This window comes from Lutra lutra, chromosome 16, assembly GCF_902655055.1.
Source record: "Lutra lutra chromosome 16, mLutLut1.2, whole genome shotgun sequence".
NCBI classification, from domain to species: Eukaryota; Metazoa; Chordata; class Mammalia; order Carnivora; family Mustelidae; genus Lutra; species Lutra lutra.
The window spans coordinates 38485994-38510028 of record NC_062293.1 but is presented as its reverse complement, the minus strand read 5'-3'; the positions used below and the strand labels follow the sequence as shown (position 1 = coordinate 38510028).

Here is a 24035-nt window from a genome sequence, read left to right as displayed (position 1 = left end):
TGTGTCTCGCCCCGGTGCGTGCGTGCACACGCACACGCACACGCACACTGTGGACACACTAAATGGCCTGAGATCAAAACACGGCTGAGCCGGGCCACAGGCCTGCGGCCGCTCCGACCTTCACATCCGTTCGGACCCTGGGGCTGAGGACGTGCTGACCCAGAAAGTTCCCCTACAAAGAGGTACCTCCTCTAGGTGTTGCCCTCAATGATCTGGGAAGGTGGGGCAGGCCTCAGGGCCTGCAGAGAAAAGGCTGGGGTGGGGTGAGGAGTTGAAAAAAGATTGGTGTCTGGATTCCTCTCCACCTTCAGTCCCCTCCCCCAGCAGGTCCCTGCCTGTCGCTGTCACACTCAGGGAGGCTTCCCCTCTCCATGGAGGAAAGCCTGCGGGGGTGGGGGTGGGGTCTCTATGGCAGAGAGCCAGGCAGGAGAGAGAAAACGCGGCTGGGTACGCCTCTCCCTCTCAGGAGGACTAGCAAGGGCTAGTCCACAGCCCCTGGGCACATCTGGCCTGTGTGTTTGCACAGGGCCTCCACAGCCCTGGGTTGCCACTCCCCAGAACGGGCAGCAGCCTTGGGGTGGGTGGAGATGGGGGTGGAGACGAGGCCTGGCCAGAGGCAAGAGCCAAGCAGGCTGCCCCGCCAGCCTCCAGGGGCCCAACCAGGTGGCTACAGCCACCAAAATCTGTGCCTCAAGGTACCAGGGACAGGACTAGGGCTGCACTGGTACCGGCCCCAACAGGCTGCGGCCCAGCATGGAAGGAAGCCTGGCTTCCACAGTCATCTGCTCAACGGATCACAGCAGCCCTCGGGTTGCTGTGCGGACTGAAGCTCCCAGCACAGACCCTCCTCCTAGAGGTTCTCAGCAAAGGGAGTTTCTGGGGCCTTCACATTCAAGGTCCGTTGGTCTACTCAACACATCAGGCTCCTACTGTGCACCAGGCCCTGTCGGGGAGCATGGAGGCAAAACCAGAGGCCTGTCCCCTAGGAGCCCCAGCCCTGCTGGGAGAAGGACAAGTCAGCTGCCCACGGTTATCTGGAATGACTGATGCCATGTGTGATGTTTTAACCCTGGTTGGTGGGACACAAAGGAGGTGGGAGGAGACATTCTCATTCTGAGTTTGCTAAGGACGGAACCAAGGGCATTCTGAGAGGGGAAGCCGGTGGGCATAAAGGCCCGAAGGCCGCACACCCCATGCCCCATGCTTTTTTTTTTTTTTTTTGCCATATCTCTGCACATGTTTCCTTTATTTTTCTATGCACATATTTCTGGAATAGGAGTCCCCAGTGGTAAAAGAAGCATGAAATACACATTCAAAGTTGCAGAAGCCAGAGGCAGTGTGCTGAGTTCAGCATGGACGGGGCAGGGGTGGGGGTGTCAGGCTCAGACTTGAGGTTTGGGCTATTTCCCTCTGACCCGGTGACCGGAGGAAAATTCGGCGGGGCGGGGCAGGAGAACCAGTTCGGAGGATGCTGCAGCAGAAGGGACAAGAACCAAGGCAGGAGGAGCAGAGCTGGGTGGGCACCATGGCATTTGGATGTGGAATTGCCAACTCCTTGGTCCTACATTGGGATGAGGGGGAGGGGACACGAGCCGCTGCTCGACAGAGACCTCCTGCCCAAATGAACTACAGAGACCAGGTCACTCCAGGAAACCACGGGGACACCGCCATGATGGTGTCTGTCAGCCTCCACACTTTCACACACGGGGGACCCCAAAGAAGGGGACCGTTGGCCCGAGTCACCTGGAGAACTTCATAACGGAGTCAGAGCCTGGCCTGCCAGCCTGTCCTGTAATCCGTGCCCCTTCCTCTCCATTCCTCACCCCCCACCCCTCGTCCAAATGCGAGAACTCAGAAGCAATTGCTGGAAATGGCAGGTCCTGACCCTCGTGTAGTTCAAGAGGGAGCAGGCTTGGAGGGAATGAGGCAGGACATTAAGTTAACAGCCCCTCTGGAATGGTCCTGGCACTGAACTCCTCTTTAAAAATTTGTCTTCAACCCCGAAAACGAATCGAGGGACCTTGTAAAGAATAGTTATTGACAAAGAGCTGCTCAGGGAGCACTAGGACCCCCGGCCCATGAATCAGCTTGCTAGCAAAATGAGATTTCTCAGACAGCCAGGCCTGGCAAAGGCAGAGCTGGAGGGATGGAAAAACACCTTGAGCCTTTGCCCACCCTGGTGCTCAACTCCCTGCCCACCACCCTCTCCCCTGCCAGGAACCCGTCCACACCTGCCCTGCATGTGCCTCCATGCCTGTCTTCAGCAAGTCTTCACAGGTGCCTACTAAGTGCCAGGCACGCTGCTCCCCTGAAGAGAAGGCTTCTTGAAGCCAAACTGAGATGGCTGAAAATGCAACAAATGGGCCAGAGAAAGGAAACCCTCACTTGAAGGGAGGATACTTCCTAGGACAGGTCAGCAAGGACTCCCGGAGTCTGACAGTACATTTGCTGTGTGACCTTCAGCCAGTCTACCACCAGCTCTGGGCCCTCATTTCCCCATTTGGACAAACATGTAAATCACCCCTGCTAGGCAGTGTCCACTGACCTCCCTCACAAGGCCCCACTGTTTCAACACCTGTATCGCTAACAAGAGTCTAGAGAGGTAGGAATTATTACTGCCACGTTAAAGATGTAGGAACACAGAGAGGGCGAGTAACTCGCCGATGGTCTCCAGCTCGGAAGTGACCCAGAGGGCAGCTACAAAGATACCCTCTTCCTGCTGCATCCTTAAGCACCATCGGTGGTTGGAGGGGGGTGAGGTTAAACAGATTTCGAGGTTGAGAGGGGCATACAGAGGGGTCTCTCGAGATTTCATGTGCTCAGGGATGGGGGCAGCCTGTGGGGCCACCACTGAAGGCACAGATCATGGGTAGTGTGTGGGGACAGACGGAACAGAAGAGCACTGTGCCTCTTTGCCAGTTAGTGGGACCATGCCCCCTCCTACTGAGAGGATTCCACCACTTTTCTCATGACACAGAACAAATAAATAGCAGACAGCATCAGGATTCAAATCCAGAGCACAGGGCTTCAAGTTCCAGATCTTTCCACTGCCACACAGCAGCCCCTACTCAGGGACCTGGAGTTCATTCTTTTTTTTTTTTTTTTTTTAATTTATTTGACAGAGTAGGCACAAGTAGGCACACAAGTAGGCAGAGAGGCAGGCAGAGAGAGAGAGGGAAGAAGGCTCCCTGCTGAGCAAGAGAGCCTGATGTGGGGCTCGATCCCAGGACCCTAAGATCATGACCTGAGCCGAAGGCAAAAGCTTTAACCCACTGAGCCGCCCAGGCGCACCTCGGAGGATCATTCTGATGCAGAGGTAAGAACATGGGGCTGGGAGTCCAGGGGCTGGGTGTGGGTTCTTGCTCGGCCTCTGCCTGAGCCCCAAGTGTGAACAAGCCAGGACCCTCAGCTAGAATCCAGGGGCTTCTCCACGGTCACCTGAGGGACTCGAGTGCCTGCACACTTGATGGTTTGTGTGTCTTTAGATGTGAAGCCCTGGGCACCAGCCCGCCCTGCCAGGTCACACCTCCCCCTAAACCCCGCTACCCTGCCCTTACGGAGATAGAGCTGCTGTGGGGCAGCAGGGAGGGTAACAGACCTCAGTGGTCCTTGGCTGTTCTCAAAGCTTTGCCAGGTCTGCCACCCTCTCCCGGATACCACCGTGGGTTTGGATTTGCCACGTTGGGGTGGGAAGTACCCAGAGGAGCAAAGGGGGGTGGGAATAGTAACTATCCCTGTGCGTGCTGGAGGGGCAGTGAGTCTCGGGGCTAAGACAGAGCTTGAAAGGTCCCCTGCCGAGAGGGAGCTCCGGGTAGGAGGGGAGAGACCAGATTCTGTTCCCTGGGAGCTCCCAGTCTTAGAGAAGAGAAACAGTCCCTGTCCTACAGCAGCTCCCAGTCTGAGGGGGAAAACAAGCCAAGCTACCCTTGACAAACACCTTATCTAATGAGAGAGATGGATCATACCCTGAAGAAAGGACACCATACATCAGAGGGACATACAAACAGGGGCAAGTAAGCCCCAAGTACTTGGTGCAAGCACCTGGCCCACAGAGCAGAGAAAACGAAGCAAATGTGGAAGGCAGGCAGGAATCCAGAAAGGCAGCCTAGGGCCAGGTTGTCCACGGTGCTGAGGGGAGTCGTGAAGAAGGGTCTACCAGATGGCTGGGAAGTCAGACTCCAGCCTTTAGGAGCTCTAGAGGCAGGATGGATTTCTTTTGGCTGGACGGAGAGAGGAGAGAGCTCTGCAGGCACCGGACCAAGAGGAGCAGGTGTGAGGAGGGGAGAAAGTGACAGTCCCTTGGGCGACGCTGGAGAAGCCCTGGGCTGCTGGGGAGAGTGCCGCTGTCCAGGTGTGGGAGAGCCTGGGGAGAGGCCCTAACACTTTCTGCCCCTCAAGGGGGAAAAAGAGCCTGGTGCACAGTGGGGAGGCCTGCATCAGGGCCAAGAGTCTTGGCTTCCAGTCCCCTGGGCCATCCCCTCACAGTGTGACCTGGCATGGGTCTCTAGCCCTCCTCTGTGAGACAAGGGGTGTGGACTAGATGTCATCAGAGGACCCTCCCAGGGCTGTGCCTTTGTGCCGTCCCATCAGAAGCCCAAAGGTGACCCATACACAGAGTCATATACATACATTCAAACACAGGCCTCATGGTGCCTGGCATCCCTGCCCTGGGCACTAAGTGAGGACCTCAGGCAGGAGCACTGGGGCTGCTCCCTCCAGGAGGGGTCCTGCCAGCTAGGAGAACTGACAGCAAGCCCAGGGAGCGAGGGAACGTGAGCAGGGCCCTGGCGTGGATCTCTGGGTCCCGTGTTTAGTGCTCTGCAGCCCAGCGCTTGCCCTGAAAGTGGACTCCCCTTTCAGCCCCGCACCCTGGACCTCTCAGGGAGGAGAGTGGGAGAGAGTTACAGAGAGTGAAGTGTCCCCCTAGCCTCCCCTTCTCTGCCCCCCACCACCTCCACACATAGTCTGCCCTCCCCTAGCGCTAGGACACTGGTCCCAGGCCTCCTCCCTCACACACATTTGCCCACCCCACAGGGTCTTCCTGCCTCTGCCCTCCTCCTTGCTGCTCTGGTCCAGATTCCAGTCCCCTGGTGAGATGGCTTTCTCGGGATCCAGGGAAGCGGTGGGCCCAGGGGCCAGGGGAGCTAGACGGGGGTTAACCCTCTGGGCAGGGAAGGCTTCTCCCAGGGAAGGGAGAGGGGAGGCGGAGGAGCCCAGAGCACTGTCAGCAGCTGGGCTCCTCTGGGAAAACTCCAGATATGCCAGAGCCACGAGCTGACCCTCCACCCCAGCAAATTCTGCTCCATGAACAGACACCACGAAGCCCCAGAAGCATCCGGTGACTCAGCTGCTGCTTCTGTCAAAAGATGAGGAACCGGGCTCCAGTGAGTGGCTGGGCAAGGAGAGCGCACAGACACACGTGTGGGCACACGCGCCCGACGTGCACACAGAGCACAGAAGTGCATGCCCTCTGAGCACCACTGCTCACCCACATGCCCGCCAAGCTTGCTGCCCCGAGCCACATGCATGCACACACAATACACACACACACACGCATACAAGAACACACAGGCCAGCACACACGTGTGCCCTCTACAGCCCCAGCATGGCGATGGGCAGAGGCGGCTAATGCTTGAGCGCATAATGGGACAGAGCCGCCCCAGCCCCACCGCGCCACCAGGCAGGGCGGCCCAGAGTTACAGAAGGAAGGACGGTGGGCCTTGCCAGGAGAGCCCTGCTGAATGAAGACAGGCCGCACTCTGGGCTCTCCTGTACCCAGGGGGTCTCTGCAAAGAGGCGCTACTGCCCATCAGCAGAAATAACCCTGGAAGGGGTAGTTGGCTGCATGGGACCTTGTTGGAGCCAGGGCGGGTCAGGAGCATATTTACCCCATACTTAAAACAATAAATAAATAACTAGTCTCCCAGCACTCAGAAGCGGTCCCATTTACATGCAAGCCATCACTGAGTTAATTACAAAGATTCTTATCTGTTCATTAAAGCAGACTGGAGGGCCCTCTATTTGGAAACAGTGCAGTTTAAGGGACTATGTTATTAACTCTAATGAAATGATTTATTTTGGACAGGTGCCTGGTGAGGTAGAACCTAGGACCAGAAGCCCTCGTGGGGGGTGGCATACACCCTGGCTCTCTAGGCTAACATTCTTTGCACAGAAGTCATGAAGACCCCTGTGGGAAAAGGGGACAGAGATCTGGAGAGGTTAACACCTTTCCTGTGAATGGAGGGAGCCCCGCTGAGACTACCTGCACAGGAAGGGTACCCCAAGTGACTTGGGGGTCACCCCGGCCAACCTGACTTTGCCATGGAAATCTGCGAAAATTGATTTCTTCCTGAGCTCAGTTCCCTGTCTATGAAATGGGGATAAGATAGTGCTCACCTTGCAGTGTTCTTGAGAAGATGAAATGAGTTATTACATGTGAAGAACAGAAAATGTCCAGCCCGCAGCTCACACCTCAGTAAATGCTAGCTATTATTTTATCATTTTCCAGGGAACATGAATTTTCTAAAGTGATATGACACACATGATCTGATTCTCCATATGATACTCCCCCCCCCTTTTTTTTTCCAGCTTGGTGTTTAGATGTGGGACTTCCCTCTTGGATGGAGCCTCCTCTCTAGGGTACTTCAACAATTTGGAGGAGAGGCTTGGTGTCCCTAAAAGAAAGATACTGATGTTTTGCTAATCTGGGGGCAGGAGGGGTTCAATCAACTGGTCTGACAACCCAAAAGAGATCTGAATCCGGGCTGGTGTCATAATTCCTACATTTAAAATCGTCTTCGGGACAGAATCTTCACTGATATTCATTGGCGCTATTCTAAAACTAAGAGGTCTAAACTGAATCTTTTGTGTGTGCTGGGAGGAGAAAGCGGGAGTGCCTTGATCTTGGTCCAGGTGACATCGTAAGGGATAGGAATGCTTGGAGAGAGCGGGCCCCTAGAGTCGAGACCAGGGACACTGGGCTCAGAGAAGCAGGGCCTTGGTTAAGGCGGGCCAGGGAGCAGCCTGCCGGACCACACCGACCCCACTCCCACTACTCAGCCTGGCATTGGGCGCAGAGGACCACCGTGGGCCATAAGCATGCAGGCAGGCAGAGATAGGTATCTGCGGGTTGGAGATAAGGCCTAGCTAGCCTGACAGCAGGGAACTTCTCTCACGCTGGCTTTCTCCGGGCTGTACTCACAGTCTGGCTGGCCTGCCGCCAGGGCTCCCCTCGCCATTCCCCATCCCTCTCCCCTTCCGAGGCCTGAAGCTCTGTCCCCCCATGAGACTGCACAGGGATAGGGTGTGTGATTCTATTTGGGCTACTCTGCCCTCCAGGTCCCTCTGCTGGAAGGGAACAAATGTGCAGCAAGCTCGCTTCTCACCCATGGGACAGGCAGGTGGGGAGACAGCCCCAGCTGGCCCCAGGGACACAGTGGACGGTGCCTACCTCCCCCCACCCTGGGTCCCTAAGCAGGCCTGGCCGGAGCTGCGCTCAAAGACAGCCTAGCCTGGAGGAACCCCTACCCTCGTGTACTCAGGCTCACCCCCTGCCCGTGCCACCTCGCTCTCCTGTAAATACAGGCTCTACCCTTTTGCCTAGAGGGTTTCCCAAGGGGTAGGGAGGGAGGTCAAACAAGTCCAATGGCCACATAGAAAAGGCCTTAGGAAGGTCAAAACTTTCTTCTAGAAACCTTGTAAGGAGAACTCCCTCTGGAAGGAAACCCAGACTCCAGAGAGACAGAGAAATAAGAGCAGGGCCTGGGGACTGGGAGACACACAAGGCTTCTCTCCCAGAGCTCGGCAAGCAAACTGGGGGACAGGCAGGGCCAAACTAGGAGTGTGGGCAATCTCCTGGGGCCAGTGTGCACCAGTGGGGACTGACAGAGTGGCCCCAGAAGGTCAGGTCTTGGAGAGATGGCAGCAGGGGCCTGGGGCTCACTGAGAGAGAGAGCTACTTGAGGCATTACCTGAGTCCCAGAATGGGAATGCTTTCCCCAAGGGCTCTCTCAAGACTCAAATCTCTCCTTTCAGTTATTTATTTCTCCATGAGATTCCCACGTGCCAGGCTCCCAAGAGTCCCTGCAGCCTGGAATGGGCACATCATCTAGTGAGAAGAAAAGACTATGGAAATGACAGGGTTGGGCTGGAGTCTTGGGTCTGCCTTTTCTTTCTCGAACGTCACTTCGATTCGGCATCTCAGTTATCCCATGTGTAAAACGGGGCTGAAGTTGTCCTTGACACAAGGTTCTTGTGAAGATCAGCCCTCTTTTCCATACAGTCTAAAGCACACAGTAAGTGATCAATAAATGCGGGGGGGGATCCATACCATATCTTTCAATCCCCAGTTCGTCATCACTCACTAACACTGGGAGGAACCCATTCCAGTTCTGGAAGAAAACAAGACCCAGAACAGTAGAATGATTTGCCCCAAGTCCTAGAATGTCATGGGAGGAGCCAGGATTCAGGTCTGGGTCTCTGGACCACCGTCCCATCTTCCCAGCAGCCTCATCCCTGAGAAGTCTTGCCTTTGGGGTTTCGGTAAAATGACGGCCTTGTATCACAAGGTTTAAGACTGTGTAAGGCCTTCGGGCCTGAATGCACAACCGTCCATCTCCCCCCCCCACCCCGCCCCCGACCACAGCCTCCTCTTCTCTCTGTCTTGGAGCCGCGTCTGCTTCCAAGCGCCGTCCAGGCCAGACGCCCAGCGCAGGGAGAAAAGGAGCCACAGGGAGGAATGTTTGTCTGGTCTTACCCTCTCCGCTGGGCCCCAGAGCAGGGCTGAGGGATAGGCCGGCGCTCTGCCAGCCGCCCCGTCCGAGATGGATGGGGAACCTGGTAGGACGGTGTCGGCAATACTTGGCGAGATTCATTCTCCCCGCTGCTCGGGGAGAAAAATGGGGCCTCTGCGTCATCCATCTGCTCTGCAGCGAAGTGGTAAACAGGCAAGCTTCTCAGAGAACAGCCTGGAGCAGAGCCCAGCTCGGCGTGCCCCCCGCAGGGGCTGGGAGGCCCACAGAAAGCACTGGGATGCGTTTCCCAGTCGTGGGAGCCCGCGGGGTGGGGCCCTCAGGGGAGTCACACACACCCTCAAGAAGCCAAAGTTAGGAAGTCGGCAGGACCACGAGCCCACGTCATGACCTTTCTCGCCTCTGAGATGGATCCAGGAGGAAAAAACGGCTGGTCTTCCCTTGTTCCTGAAGCCTCGACCTTGCCTGTGTGGACCCCCGCACTGGGCTGTTCCTCTCCCTGGGTCCCTCTCGGGATCCTACCCAGAGCCAGCACGTGAGTCACCTCCTCCAGGGAGCCTGCCCAGATCCTCCCAGCTTTCTTTCTTTATTTCCCACTGCTCTGAGTATGGATCTTATGAGCAATTTGGCTTTAAGCAGTTGAATAACTCTTATCCCGCTTCTGCTTCCTGTAGCCATATTATTTCCGGACTCTGTCCCTCCCGTCTACTCCTGTAGTGAGTTATCTGTATTCCACGGCAGTCGAGGGCTGGGCTAGAACATGTGGAAAATCATGGTTCACCATTTCCCTCCCAGGTCAAAGGCCGTCTCCTGTCAGGCTCTGTCAGATGCTCTTGTCAAGTAGCTGTGCTTTGGGGAAGGCAAGTATACACCTTGAATGGAGTCTGATGCTTCCTTCTCTGGCTCTCCCTGCCCCTTCCTCCCCTCCCCACCCCTATCGCTTCTTCCTACGCAACCTTTCTGGAAGGCTTGTCAACAATCCCACATCCATTCTACGGAGGCATCCAAGTGTTTCATGCCCGCCCTCCTGCCTTCTGGCCTTGTTTGCTAAGAAGCGTTGCTACTGTGATTATTTCCCATTTAACAGACGAGAAAACGGAGACCAACCCATAGACCAGTCTTGCCTAGAGTGACACGAAGCCAAAGCAGGGACTAGGGCTAGATATAGTCTGAACCCTCAGAAGCAATCCGCTTTCCACGTTTTCGAACTTCCTTGCACCAACAGGAAGTCCACCCCTCCCCTGTTTGTCACCACGAGGGACAGAGACCACTTCTTTGCTCTTTCTCTCAGTCCTCCCACCTCCTACTTCTAACCAGGACCACTACGACACCCTCCTGCCTGGCCTTCACTACAGCCTGTGGTTGCCTCACACCTCCATGAGGCTGCCCTTTGTCCCCTCCCCCTTCCACACACGTGTCTTTTGGGAGAGTACAGAGATGGGCTGCCCAAGGTGAGGGGTCTTTACAGGTGCTTTCAGTCTGCCTCCTGGAGCACCAAAGCCCCCTCGACACCCCTAGTAACCTCTGGGGAAACAGGCAGGGAAGCTTGTGCACACACCACACATAACAGGATTTGCCGGAATCTCCCGGTCTCACCCCTGCCTCTCACGGCCCCCAGCCCTTCCGCCACGTGGTGTGCAAGGAGAAAGGCCATGCAGGGAGGACTAGGAGACTGGGGTGCTCTCATTCAGTACCTCCCTTTAGCAGAGATCATGGGGAGATGAAGATGAACACAAGCAGCCCAGCCCCCAGCATCCACACACCTGCCATGGGACATAGGACAGGCCCCTCTCTTTCCCCATCTGCTAAGCAAGAGGGCAGAATCTTAACTTGGGGTGAGAAGTACCAATCCTTTAGAGAAGCCAAGGAAAACCATGAACATACCCCCACCACTTTTCTCAAACAAATTCCCATGCATACAAAATTTCACCAGCTACTCAGTGGGGGTGGTGGACCCCTAAGGACCCTCCCATGGACTCCTCCTTAAAACCCCTGCAGAGGCCCCTTCAGAAGCCCTTGGAAGATGGTTCCTAAGGACCTTCCCAGCTTCAGCTCTCTGAGATGTTGGCTTCTGCATGCCCAGGTCAGGGCCAGGTGGACAGCAGACCCCTCCTGTCCCCTGGTGGCAAGCCCCCAGGAAACATGAGGGGAGGGGGCCTCTCTCCCCTCATCCCTCACCGGGGGGTGTTAGTGGAGCTGGCATGGCCATTACTCACAGAGCCAATCTCTCACTCTGACACTGCCCGACCCCACCCCCTCCTCCAAAGAACAGAATTAAAAGAGATTTGTCCTCGAGCCACTGGGACAGCTCATCTCTCTCTATGCCAGCAGTGACAACTTCCCTGGGCTGGCGGCTCTATGGGGATTGCCCCGTGAGTCTGGGCAGGAGGCCCAAAAGCCCATCCCCTTGGCCTTGGCCCTCCTGCTCCCGGCGGCTAGCCCCTCCCGGTTCAGCCCCTCCCTTCAGGCCTCTCCTCCTGTCCCACTTTCAGCTCAGGAACACTTTAAATGGATTCAATTTTTTAAAACTTCAGAAGCAATCCCTCCCCACATTTTTAAAGTTCACAGACCCAGCATTAGGCCCTCATCTCTCATTTGTTCGTGCATCCATTCAACAAGTGGTCTAATCTGTCACCCTTTGCCCAAGCCTTTCCAAACCCACAAGCTGAATTATGGTGCCCTACTTGGAGCTCTCAGAGGGAGTGCTTCCTTAAGGCTTCTACCCTCAAAGTGAGGACCCAAGTTGCTAGTCTCTCTGTGTCCCCCACTGGACAGTGAGCCTCTTGAGGGCACAGACCGTTTGGAGTCATCATTGTAATCCGTACCTGTGCCTGGCATTGAGCACCTGCCAAGATGGCTGACCACACGTGCGGACCGGGGAGCCGCCATGTGCTGGGTACTATGTAGGCCCAACGGGGCTCACCAAGAATGATGCATCTACTGGGAAGATGGGTGTGAAATCGAACAAAATACTCCAACAGGGGTGCCCAGTACTGCAATAGGGGTGAGCAGCCCCTACCCCAACACTTTGCCTTTTACTCACCCCTCATCTCTGACCACATTGGCCCTGCTCTGGGTCTGAATCAGGCTTCCCCAGGCAGGCAAGGTGCCCAGCTCACCAATATCCCTTGTCCAGGACACTGGGGCCAGAAGACAGAGCTTAGTATCAGCTCTGCTCCTTCAGAGGAGAGTGGAGAATTGTGGGAAATTCCATCGTGGCTCTTCTTGTAAGGGCTGGGGAGTGACTGACAGAAAGAGGGAAGGAAAAAACCATTCTCTTGGTCACCCCCAACCCTGTGCTTGCTTTGGCCTCGCTAAGGAGAGAATATGATCCCAGGTGCCATGAATAGAGCAAATTCACTGCAGAAAACACCTCAGACCCAAAGACTTTAATTTGGAAGGTGTGCTTTGGGGGGACCTCCCTGGTCCCCTAGATCTCTTCCTTTAAGGGGCTTGCAACCATAGCAGAAGTCTGTCCAGAATCTGGACGGCATGGGAGGTCTCAGCTCAAGGAGCCCCAAGGAGAAGAACCACTCAGACCGAGACAAGAACCTGCCCTGGGTCGACAAATTATCTTTTTTTTTTTTTCAAGAGTTTATTTATTTAAAGAGTTTATTTATTTATTTGACAGAGAGAACGATCACAAGTAGGCAGAGAGGCAGGCAGAGAGAGAGGAAGGGAAGCAGGCTCCCTGCTGAGCAGACAGCCCGATGTGGGGCTCGATCCCAGGACTCCAGGATCATGACCTGAGCTGAAGGCAGAGGCATTAACCCACTGAGCCACCCAGGCGCCCGGGTCGACAAATTATCTTAAAGCCCCAGGTAGCAACTATTTCAGGCCTGCAGCCACGCAGTGTGGTCACTCCCATGCAACTCAAAAGCGGCCCCAGACAGTCCCCGAGCAAACGGGAGTGACTGTGCTACCGCTTTATTATAACACCAGGCAGCAGCTGCTGGAACTCACTACATGAGTTCGCCCCATAAAGAACACAAGGGCCCCCACCGCTTGCCGCTCAGGAAAAATACGCTCGGGGCAGGCATCAGACGACCCATGATCCTAAGCGCCCGCCCTCGTGATTGCCCGGTGAGGGCCCCAAGGACATGCATCTCCCCATCCACGTCGTTTGCTGCAGGTTTCCAAAAGAAACGACACCAGTCAGAAACCTGCGAAGCTTTCTGGGACCTGCTGCCCCGCTGCCATCATGCTCCACTTGATGGAATGGGGAGCGTGGAGAAAGCACGGAGCCGCGGAAACCCTTAGGTAACCAAGAAGAAGAATTAATTAGCTCTTCGAACATCCTCACTTTTAGATAGCATGAATGCAACAGATCCTTGAAAAACAAATATCGCTTCCAAGTAATGCCGAGTGTCCTTTTCTAGCTATCTGACTGCTCCAATTAATGCTCCTGGAAGCACTCACAATTACCAAGTTATTACCTGTAGTATTTGCTACAGTTGACACAGCAACTAAGGAACATTCTGTTACGTGGAGCAAGTCAAATTAATCATATGGTCTATAGCAGGTTGAGATTCATACGATACCGATTCATTACATTAACAAAAAAATGGAACAGTTAATGACATTTTCTTATGAAAATTTTTTATAAAAATATTGAATGGGGGCGCCTGGGTGGCTCAGTGGGTTAAAACCTCTGCCTTCGGCCCAGGTCATGGTCTCAGGGTCCTGGGATCGAGCCCTGCATTGGGCTCTCTGCTCAGCAGGGAGCCTGCTTCCCCCTCTCTCTGCCTGCTGTTCTGCCTGCTTATGATCTCTGTCTGTCAAATAAATAAATAAAATCTTCCCAAAAAAATTGAATGATAAATATCTTTTCCAAAAAATTAAAATAAAATTTCCTTGTTATGTAAACAATTTTGATTTAAATTTTTGATATTCATTAATTATAATATATAATCACAATAGGTAATTACATCTTTTGATTTAAATCAATCATTTTTTGTGCTTTTTAAAAAACATGAACAAAATTTAATTTTTGAATTTTTTTCTATCAGTTGGACTTAAGTATTTAAATGAAAGTATATTCAAATTTTGTACACTTGGAATAAGATTGCATGTGATTTTTTTTCATCCTTTAGCTGTCCTAGACAGTAGCCACTCTCTATACAATAATTGAACACTTGAAATGTGACCATTTTTTTTAAGATATTATTTATTTGAGAGAGAGAGAATGAGTGGTGGAGAGAAGCACTAGGGGAAAGAGAACCAGACTCCCTGCTGAGCAGGAAGCCTGATGCATGGCTCATTCCAGGACTGGGAGATCACAATCTGAGCCGAAGGTGGACCACTAACCTGCTGAGCCCCTCAAGGTGCCCATAAAATGTAACCAGTTCGAACTCAGATATACTCTAAGTATAAAATACACACAAAATTCCAAAGAGAGATCTAGTAAGAAAAAAGAGCACAAAATAATGTAATTTTTTTTTAAAGATTTTATTTATTTATTTGATACGTAGGCGGGGAGGCAGGCAGACAGAGAGGAGGAAGCAGACTCCCTGCAGAGCAGAGAGCCTGATTTGGGGTTCATGTCCAGGGTTCTGGGATCATGACCTGAGCTGAAGGCAGAGGCTTTAACCCGCTGAGCCACCCAGGTGCCCCTGTCAGTAATTTTTTATATCAACTACTTGTTGTAATAAACATTCTGGATACCTTGGATTAAATAACATATATTATTAAAATGAATTTCATCAGTTTATTTTCACGTTTTAAAATGTGGCTGCTAGAAAATTACAAATGTGACTCCCATCTTCGGCTCATGTTATTTCTACCAGGCAAGGTTGCCTTAGATCATTCCTATAAATAGAACACGAATTATACAAAAATCCTAATTATAACAACAAAATTGGTGATTTTGATGACATGATGGCAAGAGAAATAAATTTTGTGGAGTAAATATGTGACAGTTTAAGCATTGCGCACAGCTATTTTTGTGTGATTTTTAATCCTGAGTTCTAAATTTCTCGTGATTCTGATGTTATGGGGTTTTCTGTTGCTGTGTTTGAGGTGTAATTGATGTATGGTGTGACGGCCTCATTTAAAGTACCCAGTTGGATGAGTCTGGCTCGTTGTATACCCCCATTCTCCCAACACCCCCCTCTAGATAGAAGACAACCCCAGACAGTTCCGCCATATTCCTTCTCCCTGAAACCCACCTCCCAGAAGCCACAGATGTTCTCATTTCTGTAACCACAGACGCAGCCTGCCTGTTCTTGAGCCTCACGTGAACAGAATCCTGTGTCTCCTACTCGTTGGCGTCCGGCTTCCTCACGTGTTTTTATTTTATTACTCATCCAGACAGCAGCCCACCAACAGGACTCCGGGACGTGCACAGGCATCATCAAATTGTTCGGTAGTTTACCGCCGTAGCCTCATACATTCTCTGCAATTTTGTCATTACGCAGGTATGTTTGCCTGTCAGGTGGCTGTCTCAGTGACATTTAGGGATTTAGACGTGTGGTGTGTGGGCCTCCCTTTGCACCGTTGCCCAGGGCCCCCACAGATGGTAGGCACGGGTGGACCCAGGAGGGAGAGAAGGGAGGCCAAAGCTGCAGGAGAGCCTCCCCGGACCCCAGTCCCATCCCCACCCTCCCCCACCCCCACCCCCACCCCACCAGAGCCCAGGAGCCTGGCTGGGTGGTGTGACTCAGCCCAGAGGGAAGGATCCTCTGGCCCTCTGGCTGTCTCAGAGCCAGCAGAAAAATCCCATACGAAGGACCCAGGGGTGGAAATCTCAGGGTGGGTGGGAGAGCGGTGAAGGGAGGGGCAGAGCAAGGGGTCCTGGGCTCAGGACTCAGACAGGCCCTTCTCATTCAATGGACAAAGATGTACTGAGCATCTATGGTGTGCCAAGTCTGGGAAGGAGAAATAAATAAAGACAAGCCCTTGACCCTCAGCGAGCTTACAAATTGGGAAGAGAGACAGACCTCAATCAAATAGTCACATCCCCAACGGATAAAGCCTACAGGATGCAGCCCAAACTGTCTAGACGGACATTCCAGCCTTACTGCTGCACCCCCAAAGCCTTCTGGCTCTTTCTTCTGCCCGAAGACGTCCTTACCTGTTCAGCCAGGCCCAGCTCCAAAGGCCTCTCCCATGAGAGATGAGCCCACCACCTCTGAGCTATGACTTTGTGCGGGTGCATTGGTGTCTGGCTGCGTCCGTTTCCCTGTCTGTACAATGGGAACAAGGACAGTTACTTCATAGGGTCTTCGGGAGGATTAATGATGTCTACAGGCACACACAGACGTTAGTACATGTTTGTGTTTGCCTGTCCCCCCATCCTCCCACCTTTGTTTGGGAGGCCCAGGATCCCCATGGAAGGGGAGTTGACCCCCCCCCCACCTGCTCTTTGAGCCTTGGCATAGCCTGGCAGAGTGGACAGGCAGCTAGAATGGGGAGTGATGGGGGCAGAGGCAGGCTGGAGGCTCAGGGCCCCTGAGTTCCCTGCCCCCCAACCATGGGATTGGGGGAATGGGTGCCCCTCTAGGATGTAGTGAAGGGTAGGGAAGAGGCGGCTTTTCTAGACAGCATCCAGGCTTGGAATGGACCCTATATGGCGGGAGGACAGGGCCCAGAGCAGCTGGGATCCAAGTGGACACTGCCAGGAGCAGCGGCAGGATGCTGGAGCACCGCCCAATGCCGCTTCCCAAACCCCATCTTCTCACCATTCCCAGGGTGGGGCCGCCATACCGCCAACAGACCCAGCAGCCCCTGGCCCCTCCATTTCCAGGGCAGCCTGGGCGCCTGGGACTCTGCCAAGCCAGTTGCCAGTGGGGTGAGGTGCCCCTGCCTGAGCCCTGACAGGACGGCCTCTCACCGTCCCATCACCGAGCTCTGGGGTCCAAAACTTGATTATAAGTGGAACAAAGCCCTGCCAAGGCCCAGGGACAGCCTCCTGTTCCAGACAGGAAACCGGGGTCCCGAGCTCGAGCTCACTGCTCCGCTGCTCACTCATTCTTGGTCCCAGGCTTGTGCCTGCCTCTTCCAAGAGCTCATTTTCTCATCTGTCCAATGGAAAGAACCTGCTCTGTCCTCCCTACCTCCCACAATTCTGTGGTTGTAAAATGCGATCATGAAGTGGAATGGATCAACTTGCTGCGTGACCTTAAGCAGGTAACTGCCTGTCTCTGGGCTTCAGTTCCTATGAGGCAGCATGAGGAAAGCAGCCAGTAAGTGCTTTGCTCCTTCCTGCCCTGGTCCCCATCTCAGGGGGAATGGTGAGATCATCTCCTAGCTGGAGTCCCCCGGGATGGCCACCAAGTTTTCTTTTCTTTCCCTGCAAGAAAGCCAAGGATTGGTTCTTACCCACACCCTCATCTCCATCCATCCTTGGGCATGTCCAGGGGGCTGTTCCAGTGTCCTGGAGAAAATCCAGAGGGCTCCTGCCCTGGGAGATAAGTCCCCAGCCAGATGCCAGCTCTCCTACCGGCAGCCAGCCTTAGCTGGGCCCGTACCCCTCCCTCCCAAGCTAATTATCTCTGTCCCTGGCAGCTCCTCTTGGCAGCTCAGACCTCCACACCTTGCCCAGCTGGGCCTCTCCTCCTCTCAGTCCTTCCCTGTTGCTCCACTTCTGCCGTTTATTTCCAAAATCACCGTACCCAACTGGGATTCACTGCGAGCCTGCTAAGGTCCAAGCACTGGACCCAGCATGGGGGCACACAAGTAGATAAGACACAGCCCAGCATGGTGGGGCATATGGTCATGACCAACCACAGTGACCTGAGGGCCGTGCTCCGTCTTACAGGTGTATCTTAGCAGCTCGATGGCTCTAGCCAGGGACAGGGCTGGGGGATTTCCAAGCATGATCCCCCAAAATATCACCACACTGAGAGGTGGGTGCCATTACTGGAATGAAATGGTCCCATTTTCAGACACAGGATCACTGAAGCTCAGAGAGGCTAGCCTTGTTTGAGGTAGCACAATCTAAGTGGCAGAGCCAGAGTTGAGCCCCAGTGTGTCTGATCTCAAGTCCCTTGTTCTTTACCTACACCCTAATAACGCGGCATGGCCGAGGGACGAGGAGTTGATGACGCCTGGGAGAGTCTGGAACGCTAAAGAAAGGTGACTTTCTGACAAGGACGGGCCCTGCCAGGGAATAGGACTCAGGCAGGTGGACAAGAGAGAGCAGCCTTCCAAGCAAAGGAAACAGCATGGACAAAGGCACAGAGGCGTGGAAGGGGGCAGCAGGTCTGGGTAACAGCACGCTCCTAAGTATCACCAGACCCACAGAGAAGTCAGAATTACCGTGGCCCTGCTGATCTTACCATCTTACGTCACCCCTTCAACCAGAGAAAGGCTCCACCCACCAACACCAGGGCCATGGGCGGGACCTCAGCCCCAGGTTTCCAGGCTGACGCTTCTGTTTCCTCATCAAACCACCTCTCAGCTTTTCTCCCTCTCTCCCTGCAAACTTTCCCTCCCCAGCCTTCTGTCCCCACCAGAGCTCCTCCTCCTCTCTCCACCTCCTCCCACAGCTGGCCCTCCCTCAGCTGGCCCCATCGCCTCAAATGTGCTCTGTCCATAATGCAGAGGGCACCTCCAGGGGCGGGGTCACCGGCACTGTTCGGCTCTTCCTGGTGGCGTGCTCCGGCCCCAAACTGCTCACCAGCAGGTAAAATGCAGGTCTCAGAGGAGCCCCTAAGCTCCGCCTGCTTCCAGGTTGTGCCCAGGTGCGCCCCCCACAGCGCCTGCAGATGATGCCCACCCACGGGGAGTGGGCCGGCCAAGTGCAGGGAGGCTGCCCATTGCAAACTCAGAAACCATGAGGCCCTTCTGATCTTCCCTGGCCCCCTGCCCTGCTGTCATTCACATCCCAAGTGATCATCAGGTAAATAATTCTTGCCCATAGAAATGCAAATTGCTTTCCGAGACATGCAACTGATTGTTGTTCTGTGGATACTGACTAGACTTGCCAGTTTTAGCAGCTATGTGTAAATTCATTCCAGCATACCTTATTTGACTATATATGAGAGGTACTTCGAATTCTCCTTTGAACAGGTTGTAACATCTCACGGGGACCCTCACTAATTAATGAGTTAAATACAATCTTGACACGTGTTCACTTTATTTCTGTATGAGAGTCATGATGGTACTTTTTCAAAATAAATTATCCTTGAATACTCCCAAGACGGCTGGCAGTTTCTCATCTGGAAACTGGGAAGGCGGGGGGCTCAGGAGCACAGTGCGCCCCCACTTGTCTGACCGGTCCCGGTGCTGCTCATGGGGCATGGCCAAGGCGGTGGGGGACTTCCAGTGATCTCTCCCAACAGCTGTTGCACGACGTTGTTGCTAACAGAAACATGGAAAGACATAAGGTTCCATCCTGAGGAGAGGCCCCAGCCCCACATTCTGAGCAGAAAGGGACCTCCCTCTTCTCAGTGATGCCCAGAACGTGGGCTTCAAAGAAAAGGGTTCTGGAAAACAGGGCATGAGCTCAGGATCTTTTTTTTTTTTTTTTTTTAAAGATTTTATTTATTTATTTGACAGAGAGAGATCACAAGCAGGCAGAGAGGCAGGTAGAGAGAGAGGAGGAAGCAGGCTCCCTGCTGAGCAGAGAGCCCAATGCGGGGCTCGATCCCAGGACCCTGAGATCATGACCTGAGCCGAAGGCAGCGGCTTAACCCACTGAGCCACCCAGGTGCCCCGAGCTCAGGATCTTTATGCTGGGCCCCTCTATGTGCTAAGTGCTCTGAGGGCAGAGCCAAACAGGAGCGCTCCCCTTTTGGGTCTCTCTCAACTTCCCTAGACCTTGGCCCTGCTGTCACTCATGTTCCAGTGGCCCCGGCATCAGGTAGGGACTTAAGGAACCAGAGAGACCTTATGTTCCCACCACACCCCGCCCAAGCAAGCCTGGCCAAAGATCCTCCTGTGGGAGGCAAAGCTCTCCAAACTCCAGGGCAGCTGGCCTGCCTCGATGCCACAGCGTCCCCTGGGAAGATGTCCTTACAGTGCGGTCTCCTTCCCCAGATTAGAAATTGGCACCCTTCCCCACCAAAGTTCCTGGGTCTTTAGAGTCCCCCGTGTGGTTCAGTGGTAGGTGTACCAGAAGCACATCAGACAAAGCAAGGCTGGAGCCCCAGCTCCTCCACAGGGTGCTTGCTATGTGACCTTGGGCCAAGGGCTTCACCTGTCTGCTTTGCCATATGGAGGACGGGGACCATAATAGCCCCTGCCCCATAAGGTCGCAAGCACTAAATAGGACCATGCCAGAAAGCCCTAGCACAGTGCCCAGCACACACTGAACTCAGAATAAACGCTGGCAGGCATCAGTGTGGTTATTAATTATTAATCTACCCTCCCATAAAAGGCTAAGTGGGGTCAGAGTTGTTAATTCCATCCTATAAACCGGCTAATTGAGGTCCAGATGATAAGGAGATACAAAGTGTCTCTAAATGTAAGTTCAAGTACAAAGTCAGAAAACCAGAATTGCGAGCCCCCGTAACCCGGATTTGAATTCCCCTCCTCAGTTTCACAGGGAGGAAGACGGGCAGGACCATCTAATGAGCAGATCAGGCAGAACAATAAGGATGACCACAGAGGCCCAGCCACCAAAATCCCAGGAGCCCTGAGCCCAGTTTGCTGTGTCCACCACGGTGTAGCGAAGGGCCATGCAGGTAGCACACTGCTCCCAACGCTGGCTTTGGAACGCCAGGTACCCCTGCTGGGGAGCAAGGGGGACAAGAGGTCCTGCACCAAGGGGCTTCCGCTCAGGATGCTCTACCCTATTCCCACCCCACCTCCTCGGGACTGCACCAGCCCTCTGGGAGCAGCACATGGGCCTCCTGGGAAGCAGGTGATCTGAAAGCCCCCAGAGGGGCTCATTAAAGAGCTTTTTGGAGGCTCCAGCTGCAAGTTCACAGATGGATGGATGGATGAATAGGAATGTGGACAGAGATCGTCCCAGGAGACCACAGCCCCCCTGCTTCCCCTCTTTCCAGTCATAGCAGACAGGACAGAGATAAAGGGGGAAATCCCAGAGGAAGGGTGTTGGAAGACGAAGAAAGCCGGGACCATGGGGGGAGGGGCAGGGATGGGACCACCTCCTCCTGCGGGCCAGGCATTGTGCTAGTTACAACAGGAGAGCCTCTGGTTGATGCCTACTCCGTCCCTGGCAGTGGTCCAGTGGCTTTCCACCTGCTATTTCATTTATCCCCCTCACCACCATGGAAGGTGAGTGCTGTTATTATCCCCAATGCACACATTAGGAAGCTGAGGCCCAAAGAGGTTAAATAACTTGTCCAAGCCAAGACTGTGCATACAAGATCTTATTGAACTGTGCTCACGATGACTCTATGGTGAAAGAGAATATTTTTATCACCATTTTATAGAGAAAGAAACTGTGGCTCAGAGAGGTTAAGTAACTTGTCTAATATCACACAGCTAAGAGGAAGGGGAAAATATGACTTAGGACCTGGGTTTTTTGGTGATTTCCCACCCCAAGTTGGGGCTTTAATCACCAAGTCATATTGCCATCAACCCTGAGATGTAGTATCCCCAGATCATCTTCTAGAGGAAGAAACCAGGCTTTCAAGGGCCAAGTGACCAGTCCAGGGCACACAGCTAGTGACACATTAATCAGCACTGGAGCCCAGCCTGTCCCCATTCTCCAAAGACCACTGTTTTCTGGGATACCACAAGGCTGCTGCATGCATGGAGGCTACATCTCCCCGCTGGGACCAGGCCCTCCCAAAGCGGGAGGCTTGACCCCTCTCTATCTCCAGATGCAAGGTCCCCAGCTGGGTGTGGTTCAGGGAAGAGATGATGCTTTCTCAGGCACAGCTGCCTGAAGGCAGACTAGCAGACTCACAGTAGGGTTTCCCAACCCTGAGGCACCCCATCAGACTACAGGGAAGGACTGGGGTGCACTTGGTAGGCTTAGCAGGTAGACAGGAGCCTATCTGGGGTAGGCCTCGGGGGACCAGATCTCAGAGAAATTTCACAAAGTTCTGCCCAGGTCCCAAGAGCTCCCCTGGAATCCTTGACCCCTGAGAGCCTCCCATGCCCCCTTAGACTTTACCTGTCCCCCTCCCCACCACCGTCCCAGTGAGTCTGAGCCTAAGGACAAGTGAGGGCTTGGGAAGTGATCTGGCTCTCAGTCTTGCCTCTCTCTAGTCTCCTCCTCATCTGCTGGGTGACCCTAGGGGGCAAGCTTTTCTACTGTGGGCCTTATTTCTGCAGGGGGGAGCAGAGGGCCCCCACTCAAGGCCTCAGACACATGCAGCCAGGATGTACTTACCCCAGCAAAGGCAGGCAGGCCCAACTCATTCCAGAGCCTCCTCCCCCTGCCCCAGCCACTCACAGGGTTTCACAACGGCCTAGGAGACCCTCTTAGAGAGGGACTCACCCCCCCACTGCCTGCAGTCCAGTGTGGTGGGCCAGACAAAGCGCCCGGGGTACAGCGGGAGAGAGAGGGATAGAGGGAAAAGGAAAGAGGGGCCGAGACCAAGACATGGGGGAGAGAGAAATGACAGAGAGACAGCACCAAATGAACAGAGAGATCGAGGGGAAACAGAGAGATAGAGGAGCAATAGAAACAGAGATGGAGGAGAGATAGAGACAGAGACATTGGAGATAGAGAGAGAGACAGAGGTGGTGGAGAGACAGAGATAGAGGAGATAGAGACAGAGATGGAGGAGAGACAAAGAGATGGAGGAGAGAGAGAGAGAGACAAAGATGGAGGCAGAGAGACAGAGAGATAGAGACAGAGCTGCAGTCTTACAAAGATAGAAGCAGAGAAAGGTTAGCCAGAGATGCAGGGAAGCCGAGAACACAGAGAGGGGCAGAGACACCTGGACAAAAGCAAACAGAGAGCTGAGGAAGCCAGCCAAGGGAAGCTGGGGCTAGTGGATTGGGGAAGAGTGGGAAAGGTGGGCCAGGAGAGCAGAGGCGTGGAAAGCTACAGGGAACTCCGAAAGGAAACAGACAAGATGAGGAGGACACGGAAAGGACCGGGGCCAGGGGACAGTCCAGCAGTACAGGGGAGGCGCGGGGCCAGCCTGGCCAACGGGGAGCCAAGCAGAGGCGCCCCGGCCCCGCCTGCCTGGGCATATGGCTCTTGATTTCCTAAAGGCACAGGAACGATAACCATTCATCTCTATAAATAATTTTATCCGCTGAGCCTCCTAAATGGGTTCTCTGTGTCTACGAAAGCTTTTAAAAACCATTTGCTTAGTAAACATGCAGGCGGCAAACAAAGGCCTCTTCCTTTCAGAGGGAGGGGAGGCTGGGAGACCAATTAGGCCGAGGGGGTAATTAAAAGGGAGAGTGCGCTCCTCTAGGCCCCTGCCTGCCTCCTTCCCTCCCAGGGCCTCGGAGCCAGCTGAGGCTGCCAGTCTGTCTCCGACAGAGCACTCCCCGGGCTCCTCACCCCACTCCCCACTATGTTCCTCTCTTCCTGGCTCAGGCGCTCACGCCATGCCCTGGGGATGCCCTCAGGCCAAGAGGGACACCCCGAGGGCACCAGGGCCATTGCCCTGCCCTGAGCCAGCCTATCCACCCACAGAGGGCATCTTCGTCCCCACAGATGCCTGAGCCTGGTATTCCTAATAGTTCACAATGTGCTTTGTCTCTGGCCCTGTCCCTCCTGCTTTCCCATGCCCTACAGCCTTTAGCCTGAGGCATTCTTGGTCACTGCTATCTAAAACCAGACAGGGGCCAGTGCCTCCCAGGAAGTTTTTCATCCCTAACTCTAAACCCCGATGTGTAGTGCCAGGTCCAGACCCCCCCCCCCCCAGAGCTACCCCTGGATGTGGACATCCTGCTTTGTCAATATCCTTCCTGAATCTTCCACTAGGAACTTGGCCCCAGAAGAACGCTCTTGCCCCTTATCTTGGCTCTTGCATCAGCAGAGCCTAGGAGAACATCTCCTGCCTGGATAGCTATACCTTCCCCCAAAAGACTCATTGCTGCCTGCTGTCCGCTGTCTATCTGTTAAAGCCCCCAGGTCACCATCCTTCCTGCTGCTGGGCCCTGCCTTGGCTCTTGGTACACCCACAGCGGGATGTCCCCTTTGTCCCTGCTAAGCCTCACCTTGTTCAGTTCTGGTGTTTGCTCCAATCAACTGAGATCCTCGTGGACTCTGATTGGAGCATCCAGTTTATTCCCTAGTCCTTTCTGCCTCTATTCCACCTCTGGCTGCTGGGCTCCTGAGCTCTGCTGGGGACACTCTGAGTGTTGTTGGGTACAAGACAACCCCATCTTTCCCGACTCTTCAGGGGTGATCCACGTGTGGGCTCCTTGGGCTCCTTGAACTGCCCACTGCCAGCAGGACTT

The 24035-nt window shown here is 54.1% G+C and overlaps 1 long non-coding RNA gene across 1 annotated transcript in view; it reads right to left on the bottom strand.

Annotated features, from left to right (window-relative positions):
- Window positions 1-18826: 18826 nt before the first annotated feature.
- Window positions 18827-24035, bottom strand: part of LOC125088015 (uncharacterized) — a 29863-nt gene continuing 24654 nt past the window's right edge. The window contains exon 3 of the long non-coding RNA XR_007123554.1: window positions 18827-19052. This is a non-coding gene — a long non-coding RNA (uncharacterized LOC125088015). The remainder of the gene's footprint in view (window positions 19053-24035) is intronic.